This window comes from Mustela erminea, chromosome 12 (assembly GCF_009829155.1).
Source record: "Mustela erminea isolate mMusErm1 chromosome 12, mMusErm1.Pri, whole genome shotgun sequence".
In the NCBI taxonomy this organism is placed as follows: Eukaryota; Metazoa; Chordata; class Mammalia; order Carnivora; family Mustelidae; genus Mustela; species Mustela erminea.
In genome coordinates this window covers 76,761,093-76,777,638 of record NC_045625.1, presented here as the reverse complement: position 1 = coordinate 76,777,638, position 16,546 = coordinate 76,761,093, and the positions used below count along the sequence as shown (strand labels likewise).

Here is a 16,546-nt window from a genome sequence, read left to right as displayed (position 1 = left end):
TCAGTAAGAGCATAACTTTACCATGGTACGCGTGGCCAATGGCAGTTACCCAGAGCCATTTTCCAACTGTCCCATTACGTGCCCAAATGGGCATCAGTGGGATGGGTCTTTGGGAATTTAGCAAGTAACCAGGAAAAAGCTTTAGAACCCCATCCAATGAGCAAATACAAAATCTGATGGGTCATCATGCTTTTGCTTTTCCAAGAAGCCCGTGATCCTATACTTGGGACTTCTATGGCTCCAGCTAGAACTGGTAGATAATGCTTGACAATCAACAGATGTGTGCTTTACTCAAAGGAGCCTTACAGATTTCATCTCCTCCACATCTCTGACCTCATCACTACTGACCTCTCCCCGTCACTCTCCAGACACACAGGAGGGTCCTGATCTGGATTGCTTCTTGCTGATTCCTGCTCCCAGACCCTTCACGAGCTGTTTCTCTTGACCTAAATTGCTCTTCTCAAGATATTAATGGGGCTGGTTCCTTCCCATTGTCCTGTCACAGTTCAAATATCACCTTTAAGAGGTTTCCCTTCAGCGCCCAGTCTAAAGACAACAGCATCTCTCTCTCTTCCCTTCCTCCTCCTCCCCTGACCTCCCAGGACCCCCATCCTTGCCCCCCAATATGTCAGTCACCTTATTTTAATTCTGGCACATCATGCACAATAAGCTGATATTTTAATTTTTTTGTTTGTTTGTTTACTTGTAAAACTTGCTCTATTTCTTTCTTCACTAAAATGTAACTTCTGGGCAGACAGAAACTGTCATATTTCTGTATAACTCCTCTAATCCTGCCTGCCCCATGTAGACACTCACTACATGACCTGTGACCCCATATATCAGCAGACTCCTCCCAGGTACACTGTGGCCCACAGTTTCAAAGAGCTTGTGGAGGGCAGAAGAGCCCAGTCCCTAGGCCCAGAGCTCACTTTAGGCAAGTCATTCCCACTCCTCTCTGGACCTCACATACTCGTCTAGAAGCAGAGGGACCGGACAGGATGTGGGGTCTGGCACCTCCATGCCGTGAAGCCCTCTCTCCCCTCTCACCCACTACCCCAAATTTAGCCAGAGAGACTTGGCTGTCGTCTTCAATAAACATCTAAATCCTCAAGTTAGTTAAACCCCAGGACAATGAATATGTTCCCTTAACCACAAAAGGAACTTAAAGATGCGATTAAGGTTAGAGATCTTAAGAGGGATATTATCCTGGGCTATCGAGGTGGGCCAGGGCTAAGCAGATGGGTCCTTGAAAGCGGAGAAATTTTCCAGCTGCAGTCAGAGAGAAATGAGAGAGCGCAAACCTACCGTTGCAGTTTTAGGCTCCCTCCCCTAAAATGAATGCAGGTGGCATCAAAAAGCCAGATGTGGCCCTCTGTGGACAGCCCGCCAGGGCATGGATATCAGTCCTACAACCACAAGGAAATGAATCCTGCCAACAGCTCGAATGACCAAAGAAACTGATCTTTGGCGAGAGTCCCCCAGAAAGGAACCCAGTCTTGCGGCGACTCTGATTCTAGCCCAGCGAGTCCCATCGGGAACTTCTGACCCACAGAACTGTTCTACAGCACATCTGCAATGTTTTAAGCTGCTGTGTGGTAATTTGTTCTAATAGCAATAGAAAACTGTTACACTCTTAAAACACATAACCAAGTGAATGGCACATGGCCAGGCTTAACAAACACCAGCATTTCTTATGAATATTATTAACGGCATAATTATCAATATTGTTTTACTATCTCAAGAATCTCTTGCTGCCTTGATGCTGAGCTCTGAATTCTGAAACTTCTCGTCCTGTCTCTCCTGGAATAGCTTCCTTTTAGTTTCTTGGGGAACTGGTCACCAGCTTCACGAGCTGAGTGTTGTGCTAGAATTGAAGCGAGAGCAAATTTCCTGAAAGATGAAGGCAGTAGTGCGGATTAGACTCCCCAAAGATACCTGGGTAGGGGCTACTTCGGGATAGGATGCCTTGAAAAGGACACCATGTGACCTATGAGTAGTTTGGCTGGGAACACTTAACCTGAGTGTAGACAGGAGGAAATATCAAGCAAATGCCAAAGGAGAAACACGTTATAAAAAAAAAAAAAAAAAAAAGGACATGTTGCCTTTTTAAAATGTCAGTGTCACAAAAGACAAAGACGAGCCAAGGACTCGTTCCAGATTAGAGAAGACTAAACAGACAAGGGGGCTAAATGCAATATGTGATCCTAGAATTGGGCCAATTGAAAAACAAAAATGGAATATGGACGGCAGATTACATAAGAGTATTTAGTAACATTAAATTTCTGGAAGTTGATGGCTGCACTGTGGTTATATAAGAGAATGTTCTTAGTCTTGAGAAATAGGCACTGAAATATTCAGGGGGAAAGAGCCACAATGGGTGCATCTGACTTTGAATGAATAAGAAAGAGAAAGAAAGAAAGAAAGAAAGAAAGAAAGAAAGAAAGAAAGAAAGAAAGAAAGAAAAGAAAAGAAAAACCCATGCAGAGTGACAGCAAGTGAGCAAATGATACAGCAAACAGGATGAAAAAGTAATTAGTGAATGTGAGTAAGGGTTAAGGGTTTTATTCTTCTAACTTTTCTGTAAGTGTGAAGTTATCACCAAATGAAGTGATAAAAGAGAAACCAGTCAAGTTTGCTGCCCAGTAAAGAGAAGGAATCATTAACAATAGGGCCCATTCGAGCCACATTTTTTGATTTTTCCTTCCAGCTGTACCTCTCTTACTACGACTGCCTGTTTTTTCAGACATTTCAAATGCATAGCTTCCAAAATTAGCCGAAGACTGAAAATTTCCTCAAGCTTCCCTTTAGGCATATTAAATGTATGGCCTGGTCAAAGAAAGTACAATTTTCAAATAATCCGCTACCTTAAGACGGGATAGTTCTGAGACCCTGAAACGCCAGCTTAGTACAGCTTAGTACAGGGAAATATTCCTATCATAGACCCAATAGACATGTTTCCCCAAAAGGGTGGCCAGGCTGTCAGCAAAAATGTTAGATGAATGAAGTAAACAGTCGATCGCCAAGAGCAACTGCACGTACTGACACGTAGACATAATTGACTATAATGGGTCCGAAGGAGGGATTGTCCTGGCTTGCATAAATCACAGGTGTGTCTCAGTGTTCCTAATTGTGTGTCTATTTCATTCTCATTGAAAATAAGCCCTCCCATCTTTTACAGTGTTGGTAAAGCCCAATGTTTTTGTAGAAACTGAATCCCATTCTCCTCTATTCACGTACCCAAAGTATGTGAGCGTTTGAGCCTCCTGTGGTCATGCCAGTCTCCCTACCATCAGTGCCGAAATTTTTAGAAAATGCCAGAGATTCCCAAAATGTGTCAGTGCTTGGGAAAATTGCCTCATCACCCGCAATGACCACTCCCGCACTTAGGCACCCACGTGCACATCTAGCATTTGATAATGTCTCGTTCAATAGCGTCTCAAGAACCAGGAATGAAAATGACCGCGGCTCTTCTACAAGGTTGGTGGCTTCTCTCACGGCGAAGAAAGAAACCCACAGCGTGCTCATCCGTGTAATTGGTGACCATTAGAAAAATTGGGAGACCCTCTTTCATTGCATCCCTTTGGCTGAACAACGTAGCCCATCTGGAGCATAAAAGCTCTAAACCTAGAGAAAAGAAACAGCACAGACGAGCAGCTTCCGTGCACTTTCTCCATTCAGTGGGGGCTAATAAGGAAAAATGCTGAATTACGATGATTACCCGTGCCTTGAAAATAGCTTATCACCTGCCAATATGAATGGAGGGCCCCTGCAGGGCTGCAAAATGACAGCAAGAACAATGGCCTTGGGGACAGAATCTGTGGAGCGTCTGCTTTGTGGTCAGCCTGACCAAATGGAGCTCTTATTCTAAGTGGCCCCTGCAGACTGGTCCTCGGGGGTTCCTCTCCACGGAGAAGAAAAATAGAGGAGTTCCGCCGAACAATCAGACCCATAAAATGTGAAAGAAAGGAAAGACGGAGCCAATAATTATCCGAAGAATCAGACGAGATACACAGCCAATCTAAGTTATTTCATGGTGGGACCGAGAGCTCCCCAAATTTGACAGATAATCGTCAACCTGCTTGTTACTTGTGTTATTGTGTAGAATTAATCATACTGTGAAATCTCTCTTGTTTTCAGACCCAAGTGCCGCTGGAATGCTGTTCAAGTGGTCACATGAGGTTCATTAGGAAGAAGAGCTTGGCTTTGCAGGGACTGGGTGTTGGGCTGTTCCGAGGAATCTTTTCTCTGTCAGCACAAAGCTCCTGTGGGAAGACCATTGTAGACGCCCCGGTAGAGCGTTTCCAGCCCTACGAGCCCGAACCCCCCAGACATAATGTCTCAGTGGTGGCCTGCCTCACTGGCAGGTGCCAAGCTTTTATTTTTATTATAATAATGGCTTCATTTCCCCACGAATCGTTTAGATTAAGTATTACCACTGCCTGAGTTCTCTTTTATGGCCAACTTTTTGCTTTCCTTCCGGCAGCATCAAAACCACCAGGATTTGTTTATTAATCTTTTGTTCTCTTTGAGAATGACTACTAGGAGAAAGAGCTCTCAAAAATTTGAAGGGTATTACCTTTTTCCCAGTAATTTATTGCCCACCCTCACCAAAACTACGTACATGCTTATGGGTACACACACATACACGCTTACACCACAGGCGTAGCATTGTTCTAACATGGGACTGGAGGGGTGGATAGAGTCCCTTTGTGCTGGAGACAAGGACACGTGCCATTTATTACTTGGAGGGGGCAAGGAACATAAAAATGTTTCTAATGTTTCACTACCTTCTAGGTAAATCAGTGTTGGGCTCACAGTACTGCTTCTAACACTCTTCCATCTTGTTCTTAATTTCTAGCCCTCAGATCAGTCTACTCCATTTGAAGCATCTTGAAAAGCTGCGACTTTTGGAGAATGTACTCTGAGGGTCTCTCCCTTCTTCTTGCCCATCCCATCCCCCACACACGCACACTCTGCACTTGGCAATATGTTTCTCTATCCCTAAAATTAATGCCCTTCTTGTTTGAAGTAACACACAGGGTGTTTTTCAAAAAGCTCGTAATGACAGAAGTTGGTATAACATTCACCTGTGTGGGTCTGTCCAGTCCTGGGTCTTAGTAGAAAACATATTTCCTGAGTACTGAGTGTGTACTCCATTCTGCAGGAGACAAGCCATAAAACATAGTTTTCATCTTCAGAGAACTTAAAACACCAGACTAGTGGTCAGTAAATTGGATTTAGTTTTCAAGCTACCACTAAAGATTTTTTGGTTTTGGTCAAGTCCTAAAAACCCTAGATCTCAAAATCTGTTTAGAAAGAAAAAAAAAACAAAAATGGGAGGAGGTGGAAATTGAACAACATCAAGGGTCATAAATTCAAATACCTACTGGGGCCAGCCAGGGATTCAACGCCACAGGGGATACCCATCCAGAAGCCATCTATAACTCAGCCCACCAAGTGCTGCAGGCAGAACCTCAAGTATCCAGACTTCCATGAGAAGTCTTCTGACTTCTTTGAATCAGGTATGGGCCAACGTTGTGCTCGCCAACAAAACATTTCTGCAAACCAGTTAGCAGCTTCTGGCCTACAGGCAGAAGACCCACCAGGTCCTTCTTTCTTATTTTATATGATGTTTGGAGTCATCCAACAACTGGCATGCAAACCAAGTATTCAGAAGGGCATATGGACCACGGGAAAGATGGTCACTGGGTCCCTTGGGCCCTCAAATGATTACAAATTGTGTTCATCATTCATCACTGTTTCAGCAGCTCCAAGTGTTACTAATGAAAATCCAGACGGGACTGCTGACTTTTGAGAAGGAGAAAGAGGAAGAACAATGAAAGGAAGCAAAAGGCAATTTTTAACCGTAAAGCAGCCCTTCCGGGCAATGGTGTGTGTAAGGAAGAGGAAGAGGAAGGTTTCTGGAGAATCTACCCCCTGACTCTGGAGACTCAGCAACTCCCCTCCCCCACAGCTGTTAGAAGGGAAAACACAGAAGAGAAAGGAGCGATTGAAACGCACCTCGTGGTCCAGAGAAGCCTTCCAATCACATAGGAGAGAAAACATAGAGCAGTGAGGAACGCACCAAACATAGTGAAACTCTCAGATCAAGGGAAACGTTTTTGAAGACAACGATTTCCAACATCTGTGAAGTTTTAAAAAGGTAGTATCAGAGGCAGAGTCTCCAAATCTAGGGGGAAAGAGAGATTCTCTGCTTGGTGTCTCCTGATTAATGAGTAAAAAGTAATCCAGTTGCCATAGTAACTAGAAGATACACAAAAGAAAACATCTCCTCTTGAAAATAGTCCTGATGATGAATAGTCAGAGTCTTTAAAAATATCTTTTTTAAAAAATGTAAGAGGCTGTTTTCTCTTCCCCCCTGTAAAAGCATATCACAGAGGTTGGGGCTGTGTTTGTTTCCCCAGATAACAGGACTTGCTTACACAAGCCTGAGTTTGCTTACACAAACCAGCAATTTGGGCAAAAAGCAATGACCAGAAAATATGTCTGTTGGAGAATAAATTGTTTTTCAGCAGTTTTGTTTCTGTTTAGGCAGCAAGGGAGACAAATGTTTGTTGTCTTGGCTTTCCTTTCTCCTAACAATGTGTTTCACTGGAGTTTCCTTGGATGCTGAGAATGTGAAATGCACCTAAGCAGAGTCAGGAAATGAAGGGTTAGGCTTTCTGTAACCTTCTCTTGTTGTCTAAATGGAGAAGTAATAAAAAATATGACTTCGGTGGGACTGCACGCCGAGTCTCTTTGCCTTCTCCAGCTTGGCTCCCGCTGCCCTGGACACTTATTTCAGGACCAAAGCATTGTTCTGTTTTGCTCCAGGCTGTTCAACTTTGGCAGAATATCCAGAGTAGATTGGAGATTCCAAGCAAGGTCTTGAAATGAAAAATGTAATGATAAAATATCCTGGGGACCCCTTTCTGTAGGCTGTGGAAGGCTCTTAATTGAATGATTTGGGTAAACGGTTGGTGCAAAGCCCAGCTAAGTGTCCCAAGCCCATGGCCTCGATAACTTGCGCTGATGATGTGATGAGGCTTGTACTAACCAGTAGAGGGGTCAATTGACTTGAGTAGCATGGCAAGGCTGCATAATATGGTCTTTTAGAGAGGGTGTATACATATTTTAAGCAAGGATATGTAATCTTAACTAGACACAGTGTGGAGGAGACTAAGAAATCATTTGGAGTTCAAAGGAATGGAAGTTTCCAAATCTGCATTTGTTCTGTAGGACCATGGACAAGGGACTGAGGTCCCCGAGGGCTCAGCTTACTCATCCTTAACATGAGGAAATGGGACCACTGTCAGGTCAGAAAACATATGCTACATGTTGTCATCTCCCACCTGTGTCTTCAACACTCCTGACTCCTAAGTGATACAGCTCAGAATATAGCATCATCAGCTGCTCAAGCCAAAATTCTAGGAAACTCCATTTCTCCCTCTCCCTCTGGGCTTGTTAAAAAAAATAACTCTTTCCAAGACTGAGAACCAATGAGCACTAAGACAGGGAAAGGAGGGGGGCAGGCTGGCACATAGAGAAAAAGATCAAAGTATGGACTTGAGTACTTATGAAGCTAAAATGGTGAATTCAATCTCTGAACAGTGAGCTTCCGAACCCTCCCTGCCCTCCCTGCCCTGCAACAAACTTGCCACCTCACTCAGGCATGGCAAGTTCCTTCTCTCCAAATTCACGAATCATGGAGGATAAAGCATTCCTCTTTCCATTAAAAAGAAGCAGGTGAATGAGATGGCTATCTAGCTGAGTTCCTGGGACCAGACGAAACTAAAGTCTCCTACTCCTCTGCCACCTTGATTTCCAGAATCCAGAAGTAGGTGAATGAGAAAGCAATGGTAGTTATTTTCCCAGTATTTCAAGAATCCAAACAGAAACACAGGGGAAAATGCTGTTTGTAAAATATTTGTTGTATCACTGTATCAGTTTCCCAAGGCTCCAGTAACAAAGTACCCCAAAGTGGCTTAAAACAATAAACATACATCTATTTCTTGGTGTTCCAGAGGTCAGAAGTCCACACTCAAGGAGTCAGCAGGATTGATTGCTTCTGGAGGCTCTGAGGGAGGATCCTTCCCCACCTCTGCCTAGCTTCTGGTGGTTTCCAGCAAGCCCAGGCATTCTTTGGCTTGTGGCTGCATCACTCCAATCTCTGTCTTGATGGTCTCATTACATCTTCCTTCTGTGTCTATGTGTCTGTCTTCATACGACCTTCTTCTATGGACATCAGTCATTGGATTTAGTCTCCCCACCCCCAATCCAGTGTGACCTCATCTTAACTTCATTATACCTGCAAAGACCCTATTACCAGGTAAGGTCACATTCATGGCTACCAGAGGTTAGGACTTGAACATACTGTTTTGGGGGACATAACTGAACCCTCAATAGTCACCAAGTCATTTCCACTTCTCACATATTTTCCCTTCTGTCCCCTTGGACCCATCTCCACTGCTACACTTGAGGCCACCCACATAGCTTACCTGGATAATGCAATCATCTTCTCACTGATCTCCTCTGGTCTTTTTCTTCTCTTTCACTCTTGAAATCCATTCTCTATGCCACTATTACCATGTTCTTTCTAAAATTTAAACCTGATCATTTACAACCATCTACAAACCTAAGTGATTTCTCATGATTCTGGGCAAAGTCCGTCCTCCCAAGCATGGCATAAAAGCTTCTTCATAACCCAGCTTCTTATCTTTTCTGTCTTGTCTTCCCTTCCCTGTTTCTTCTTGCTTCCTCATTACTCTAGCTACCCTAAACACTTGGCAACCCACTTTGTATCTTTCCTATTCCTTTATTTTAATTCCTGTGTGTTTTTAAGGTCAGGGCAACCATGCTGTTCTGACAAGATCTTGTCCCTCCCTCTGAGTTGCTCCAAGGGGGCATCTCATGAGCCCTTTTACTAGAGGAATCATCCCCAGAGATTTAGTTCTCTGCTTTCAGTTCTTCCCAGATGGAAAGAATTTACTCTCTCTCCCTCAAACTCATTTTTCAAGTTCACTAAACCTTCATTTCCTTAAGGAACCATTCTGCAACTGCACTCTGCTCCCTATAAAATCCTGGTTTAGGTATCACCGTATTTCTTCTTAATCAGTAGTTCCCAATCCCATCAGTAACACTATATAGCTTTCGTGGGAATATTCTTTGCCTTGCTGCATTCCTCCATATACCCTGAGCTCCCTATTGTAGTAGGAATTAGTCATCACTTTAGCCCTAGCAAATAGTCGGATTCAAAATATATTTGTGAAAGAAACCATAGCGTGCAGGCATAACACATAGGACTAGGGCTGCTGAGATGAGTAAGATATATTTCCTGACCATGGCAGATCACTCACCATTTACCATACCCCAACATGACCAGAGCTGCAGCGGCAACACAAAGTTTACCAGAAGCTCAAACAAAGCAAAACAAGAAAACATGGATTCTTCCAGAAGAACTATAGGACTCAAAAGAAACAAATATGGGTGACTGGGTGGCTCAGTCAGTTTAGCGTCTCCCTTCAGCCCAGGTCATGTTCTCCCAGGCTCAGGTCATGATCCCTGAGATTGAGCCCCACATTGGGCTTCCTGTTTAGTGGGGAGTCTGCCTCTCCTTCTCCCTCTGCCCCTTCCCCAACACTCATGCTCTCCCTCACTCTCTCTCTCAAATAAATAAAATCTTTTTAAAAATGCTTCATATTCTTATGACACCTAAGCTAAGCCTAAGTCTAAGTTCCCTTCTGGCTCTTATATTTTATGATTTCAGGTCCTTCCTCAGAATTCTGAAGAACTTTCTGCCACTGTTCTAGTGTCCTTTTGAAATGACTGATGCTGCTTGATACAACAAATTTCCAAGTCCTCTTCTCACAGTATTTTCCTTCTTACATACTATGACTATGCCTCTTTATCCTTCTCCACAGCCTAAGAGCTGTCTGTTTTTTTGGTTATTCTGCTATTTCACTATGATCAATCTTCTTGTAGATTAAAAAATAATAATATATATGTTTATGCTTATATATGTTTAATGTATGTTTAATAATACATATGGTTAGTTCTTGGGACCAATGATTGGTATCTTTTAATAATTCTGGAAAATTCTCAGGCATTCTTTTTTTCTTTCTTTCTTTCTTTTTCTTAAATACACCTCTTCCCTATTCTATTATTTCTTTTTGGAACTTTGACATATGTTAAGTCTTCCCATCCTAACTTCCTGGTCTCTTACTGCTCTTTCCTGTTTTCTACCTTTTTGTCTCTCTGAATTTTCTATCTTTTCTTTGTATTTATCTTTGAGACCACTGATTCTCCTTCTGCTGTGCCTAATCAATTGTTTAATATGTCCATTCAGTTTTAATTTTGAATTTTTATGTCTTCCACTTATAAAGGTTATATTTGCTTCTTTTCCAAACTGGTTACTTTTCTGTTTTCAAGATGTTCCTTTGTTTCTTTAAAAATATTAAATGTTTGGGGCTGCCTGGATGGCTCAGTTGGTTAAGCATCTTCCTTCAGCTCAGGTCATGATCACAGGGTCCTAGGATCAAGCCCCATGTCAGGCTCCCTTCTCAATGGGGAATCTGCTTCTCCCTCTCTCTCTGCCCCCCCAGTGTTTTCTCTTTAACTATATCAAATAAATAAAATCTTTTAAAAATATTAAACATTTGTTATTTTTATAATCTGTGTCAGATCATTTCAAGATTAGTGGTCTCTGTGGGTCTGGTTCTGATGCCTGTTATTTCTGCCAACTTTCTCTCAGAGTGCCTAATTTCCTTGCCTTTAAACTGTGACCAATTTCCTTTAAAATTTACCTGTGAAAATACTTTGTGGTCAGAGTTGAGATTACATTTCTCTAGGGAGAATTTGCATTTGCTGCCACCAATTGCCTTGGGATGCTATCTACTTAGGACTACTTTAAATTGAATTTACCTTTTGAGATGTTCCCAAACACACAGATAACATGAATTCAGATAGCCCAGGTGAGATCCAGGTTATAGTTATAGACTCTTAGAAAAGTTTTGTTGTTAGTTTTTAATCTACTCAATGGCAAGGCTAAGACTAGGATGATGTTTTTTGCTGTCCCCTTCTCCAGACAATTTTATTCTTCATTCATCCTTACAGAGAAACTATAGACCTTTGGTTCCCATTTCAGTCTTACATTTTATCTGGCAACCTTAACTATAATAAAAATGCTCCGAATTTTTCTATTCAAAAAGAGAGATAAAGGCTAATTAAGTGGTAAGAGAGAAAGAGAATCATAACTTGGTTTCTTTCAGGCCCCAAGCAAATATTTCTGTGGTATACTAGATTAGAGGTTTATCTATTTTGTATTTTGCCACACTGTGGTTTCTTCTCTAATTAGCTTTGCTAATTACTGTCTCCTCAACAAATTCCTTGAGGGCGGGGATTGCCTTTCTTGTCTGTATATACTCCTCATAATCACCAAAGCAGCGTATGGACCTTCCTACAGGATCAGCTAAGTATTTGTTCATTGCTCCTACACCCATCCGCCTGTTGACTGTTCCTCCTTTCCATCCACCCAAGTACTCAAGCCAGAGCCAGGGAGCCATCCCACTTCCTCACCTCCCACATCATATCATCTGATCTTCTCAATTTTTATCTTTTTAGTTGCTCTCAAATCTGATTTATCTTCATTACTGCAGCCACCGTCTGAGTTTACACCTAACCATTTCTCCTGCAGTATATTCCTTAAAACAGTGTTTCTCAAATGTGTTACATGGAATCTGAGTTTTGCAAGATTTAATGGATATAACCATTTCCAGAGTTAAAGAAGTCATTTTCCATGCAGCACCCACAGTGATCATTTTAAGACATTCAGATCACACCAGATATTTTTTATAATGTTCCTCATTACTTTTAGGTTGAATGTAAACCTCTTTAGCCTGGCCTGTAAGATGATATTTGATCTGACCCTGCCTGTGACTTTAGCCTTATCTCCTGACTCTCCCTCTCTTTATCCACTGTAGCCCCACTGACATTTTCCATGTTCCTTGAACAGATGAAGCTTTCTTAGCCTCTGTCTGAAACGCTGCCCTCAGAACCCATATGGCTATCTCCTTGTTACCATTCCCATCTCCACTCAAAGGTCAATTCCTGAAAAGCTCTCTCTCCAACAAGCTATCTAAATCAAGACCTCTCATTGCCATTCTCATCTCATCACTCTCTAAGGCTTTATCTGATTTTCTGTACTTATTTATATGTTTTTCTTCTTCATTCATGTGTATTTTTGGAGCTTCTGCTATGGGCGAGGCAAATACTCATGGTACCAAGGTACAGGAAAACAAAATGAAACGACCTGTCCTCATGGAGCTTGAATTTCAGTAGCTGTTTCATGCATTTATTGAAGATTTGCATCTTATTTACATTATGATAACTATCTAATTTTCCTTCTTTTGTCTATTTTCCCCTCCAAAATATAAGCTCCAGAATGAAGGAATGAGTGAACAAAGAGCTGTAGTGAGCAATCCTCATAGGCACTCAGCTGTGTAATTCAGCCTTCACCTCCACCTGTTAGTTGGTTGAGAAAAGAATGGGAATCCAGAAACAGCTTTCCTATTAGGATATTCCATTGTTGGAACCAAAGGACTTGGTAAAGACTAGAGCCCAATAGAGAACCAAGCCCTCTTTTTAGCCAACATTTGTAGACAATGATTTAGATTATTTATTCTGGTCTCTCTACTACTGTGTCCCTCCAGGGGGTTGTGCCCCATTGTCAGCTGTACTATTTAGATTATTGCCAATTCAAATATTTATTCATTGTCCTTGGACACCAGGGAGGACAAAATGATTGAAAATCATCAACAGTCTCCCTCACCAAGTACTTTGTATCCTAGCACCATTGAACCTTCCAGAAAAATCTTCTGTTTTGGCAAAGCTGGTCAAAGGGTCTGTTCTGTATGTGAGTGTTAATTACTTGAAGCAATTCTGAGTACAAGGCCTATCTGAATTACATACTTTTTAGTGCCCTTTGGGGCCTCTAACTAGTTGCACTCTGTGGGCCTATAAATCTCTTACCCAGTCATTATTTTTGTGTGGAATGAAGACTGTCAGTGTCTCTCTTACAGATTTGTATGGCGTCATCCAATAACTAATACATATTTACTCTGGGAAATATGCATTATTGACAACGTGCTTAATTAACTCCCCAAACAATTTAAGTACTGGCTGCTTGTAATATTGTCTCTCCCCTCAAGGGAACAGTAGTACATCTCAGTAGGGGATGGACACTCTACTGACATTCCAACAAGGCCATGGATGCCCATAAAAAGAACTGCTTAAGAGCGCTTGGCCCAATGACAGTGCCTCATCCAGTTGGCAAGTCTTGGGGCAGAGCCAAGAATAAGCTCATTTCCTAGTCATCTGCCTCCTTTACGGAATCCTATCAGAAAAATATTACAAATTAAAAGTGAATTTTTAAAAAGGAGTTTGTATAAACATCTGCCATGGTTTTAACCAAGCCCCGTGGAAGTCTTGCCCTGGTGATGGAGCATTAGGAATTGCTAAGAAACAAAATGGAAAGATGAGAAATCGGAAGCATGCAGAAAAGCAAGAGGAAATGAAGAGTGTGACCAAAAGACCAGGTCTTTGGGAAGAAAGGTCTGTGGAGAAGCCCATTTCCAGATGTGTGGCACAAATGATGCTTGGAGCTCATAACCTGAGTGTGCACATTCTTTCCTTAACAGAATTTTTTTTCTAACTAAGTCCATAGCACACATTTATTAATATGGAAATACGTACATATAAACATAAATAAAGTCGGGAATAACTACTATAACATGCTAGCTTTTTCTTCTGATTTTTGATAGTCCTCTCTGTACATACAGATCGATATGCATACATAATATATACATATCTAGATATGGATTACCTTCCCTATTCACATAGCCTGTCATGAAAATGTTTCCATGTCATTAAAATTCCAGTGTATGAATGTACCATATTCATACCAGATGAACTTTCACGTTGTCTTTCTTAGCGACACGATCACTGGTTATTTCAATCCAGAAAGTTTTCTCCGGGGAACACATTAACATACTAGAGCTATAGAGGGTCATGGAAGGATGAGAAAAATGGAACCAAGCCGTATCATTCAAATGCGTTCATTAATATCTATATTTTAACTTATTTGCCGACCCCCCCCCCAAAATGCCAGATAAACAAGTTAATTGGAATCATAAAATTTGTCTATAAATATAGAAGGGCTGGAAGCTAAGCACAGGAAGTCCTTATATACATGCAGATGTGTGAGCCCATCAGAGAACCAGTCCTTCCAGTTACAACTTCAAGCGATCAAATATAAAACATATTTCTGGAAAGTTAGTATATGAATTTATAACCTCAGAGCTGGCATTGTGTTTGGTATGGCTTAAGTTACTCGTCTCCCAAGAGAAGTATGCAAGACGACCCACTGGCCTGGAGAAAAAGATAGAACTTTCATTTGCAATCATTTTATTATCAAATTTTCTACTTATCTTTCTACTATATATTTTTAAAATGTAAAACGTTCATGCACTAGCACACATAAATAATTCACACACACACATACATGCATTGCAGGCACGTACTAAATTTTCAAACCCATGGGGTGATGAATGGTAACAGTATGGACATTGCTACTTTAGATTCTGTAATTAGGGAGCTTATAGAATATTTGGGGCTAGAAACCTATAAAGAAGGGGCAATACTCTGCCTAAGTTGGGAAGCACTGGGAAAGCATATATAGCCCCAAATCTCATTGAGCCTAAAATATAGGTGATTGGAACTGGGAAGGTAAATGAGCCAGAAGGTTGAAGTCGTGGGAAAAGCCAGCACCCAGGGCGTGATGAATTACAATAAAGCAGCTGCTGCTTTATGGAACATTTAATGGATGTGGCCTAAGAGGTCAAAGCAAAAGGAGCCTAATGAGTCAGCGCCGAGGAGGGACTGAGGTAGGGGAGAACCCAGGAGCCTCCCAAGAGGGTAAGTTTAACCTACCTGTTAGTCTAGCACCCTAGGCAGTAACTAGTCGGTCTGTGCAGTAAAGGACCATAGAACAGATCAGTTTCAACAGGCAGTGGTAGAGGGAGGCCTGGGGTATGGAAGAAAGTTCTAGAAACCTAAAAATGAATCTTGAAAGACATACCACTCTGACATTAACCTTTCCCCCATGGTTTTGCAAAGAGGCCATTCTGCTTTAACAATATACCTGATCCCTGGCTAATTCTGGCTGATCTAGATTATTATATGATAAAGCATTATTCTTTAAAAAACCAAGTCTTTTGTCTCCTTCAGATGAAAAGTAAACATACAGTAAGATTTTAGAAAAAGCAAATTAGAGTCATTTTAGCTTATCTGTATCTTTAATTGTGTGACTCCAAGTTTATGTTAACCATAAACAACAAATTCTTTTTCTCTACACATGTTGAAAATTTGGTTCCATTTCAGGCTTAAAAATCTGTCTTTTCTGGTGCGTTTTGTAAGTTACATGTCCATAACCCCTAATGTGGCCTGATCCATCCACATGCAATGGTGAAGGCTATAGGAATTACTAAGAACAGAATAACACAGCGCAGAATGTCAGGTGTCCACTGAAGGTGGAGTTGAGAGCAGCCGTCAACACCTCCATGACAAGAGTGAGTTTCTCATGAGCCCCGGCTCTGATAAAACTAAGGAAACCATGGAAGAGTGACACAGAGGATCACAAAGACAGAGGGGACACCGTGGTCCCGCCCACCCCACCCCACAGAAAGGAGACGATAGACATGGGTTTCCTGAAGAAAGGCAGCCTGTCCCATCATCTTGACGAGGCATCTTCACACACATTCTCCTTTGGGGGGATGTGAGCCGCCGCCAGAAACCAGTAACTGTTTCTGAAGGCTTCTTTATTTTTTATTTTTTTTTTTCCAAATGTGTGAGGCTGTCTCTGAATTCTGACTGGTCTTGCCCCATGTCCTCTCGAACTATGTTCTCTCAGCTCTAAAGTTTAACAACACCAAGTAAGCAGTCCCATTTAAACACCCCACTTAGAACACCACCTTTTGAGACAGAACTCTACAATTCTAGCTTGTTTGGACTCTTCTACCCCGAAGCCCCAACACACACAACACACACACACTCACACACACACACACTGGAAGAGCCTGGAAAATTCACCTTTCTCCTTAAGCCAACCCTCCTTACCATTCAAATGCCAACTTGACTTAGAGTCAACTTCTAGGTTTGCGATCGTTACCTTTCCTTAATCCCAAAACAGCTGCCTCTCAGTGGTCAAGCTAAATCCATTTAGCTTATGTCTGACTTGTGGATCTTCTGGGGTGGAAAATTTTTAAAAATAATTCTTATTCTTCAGAATAACCAGTAATAATGAGAAAGACTAATGGGCATTCATAAGCTGTTCTAAGACATATTTCCTGTTCTATGCATTATTCATTTATGCAAACTACTGTAAAGGTACCAAATTCGCTGTGCATCTGGGCTGGAGAGGTCCCCGGACTCAAGACTACATTGGTATGCACGTTTCCGAGGCTTGCTTCTGTTTAACATTTTCATCACTGAC

General features: G+C 41.8%; 1 protein-coding gene and 1 long non-coding RNA gene across 3 annotated transcripts in view; one reads left to right on the top strand and one right to left on the bottom strand.

The window, feature by feature from the left end:
* PCSK5 (proprotein convertase subtilisin/kexin type 5) overlaps positions 1-16,546 on the top strand; it is a 449,406-nt gene that overhangs the window by 381,551 nt on the left and 51,309 nt on the right. The gene's annotated exons all lie outside the window — the stretch shown is intronic.
* LOC116571054 overlaps positions 1-16,546 on the bottom strand; it is a 72,681-nt gene that overhangs the window by 18,170 nt on the left and 37,965 nt on the right. The gene's annotated exons all lie outside the window — the stretch shown is intronic.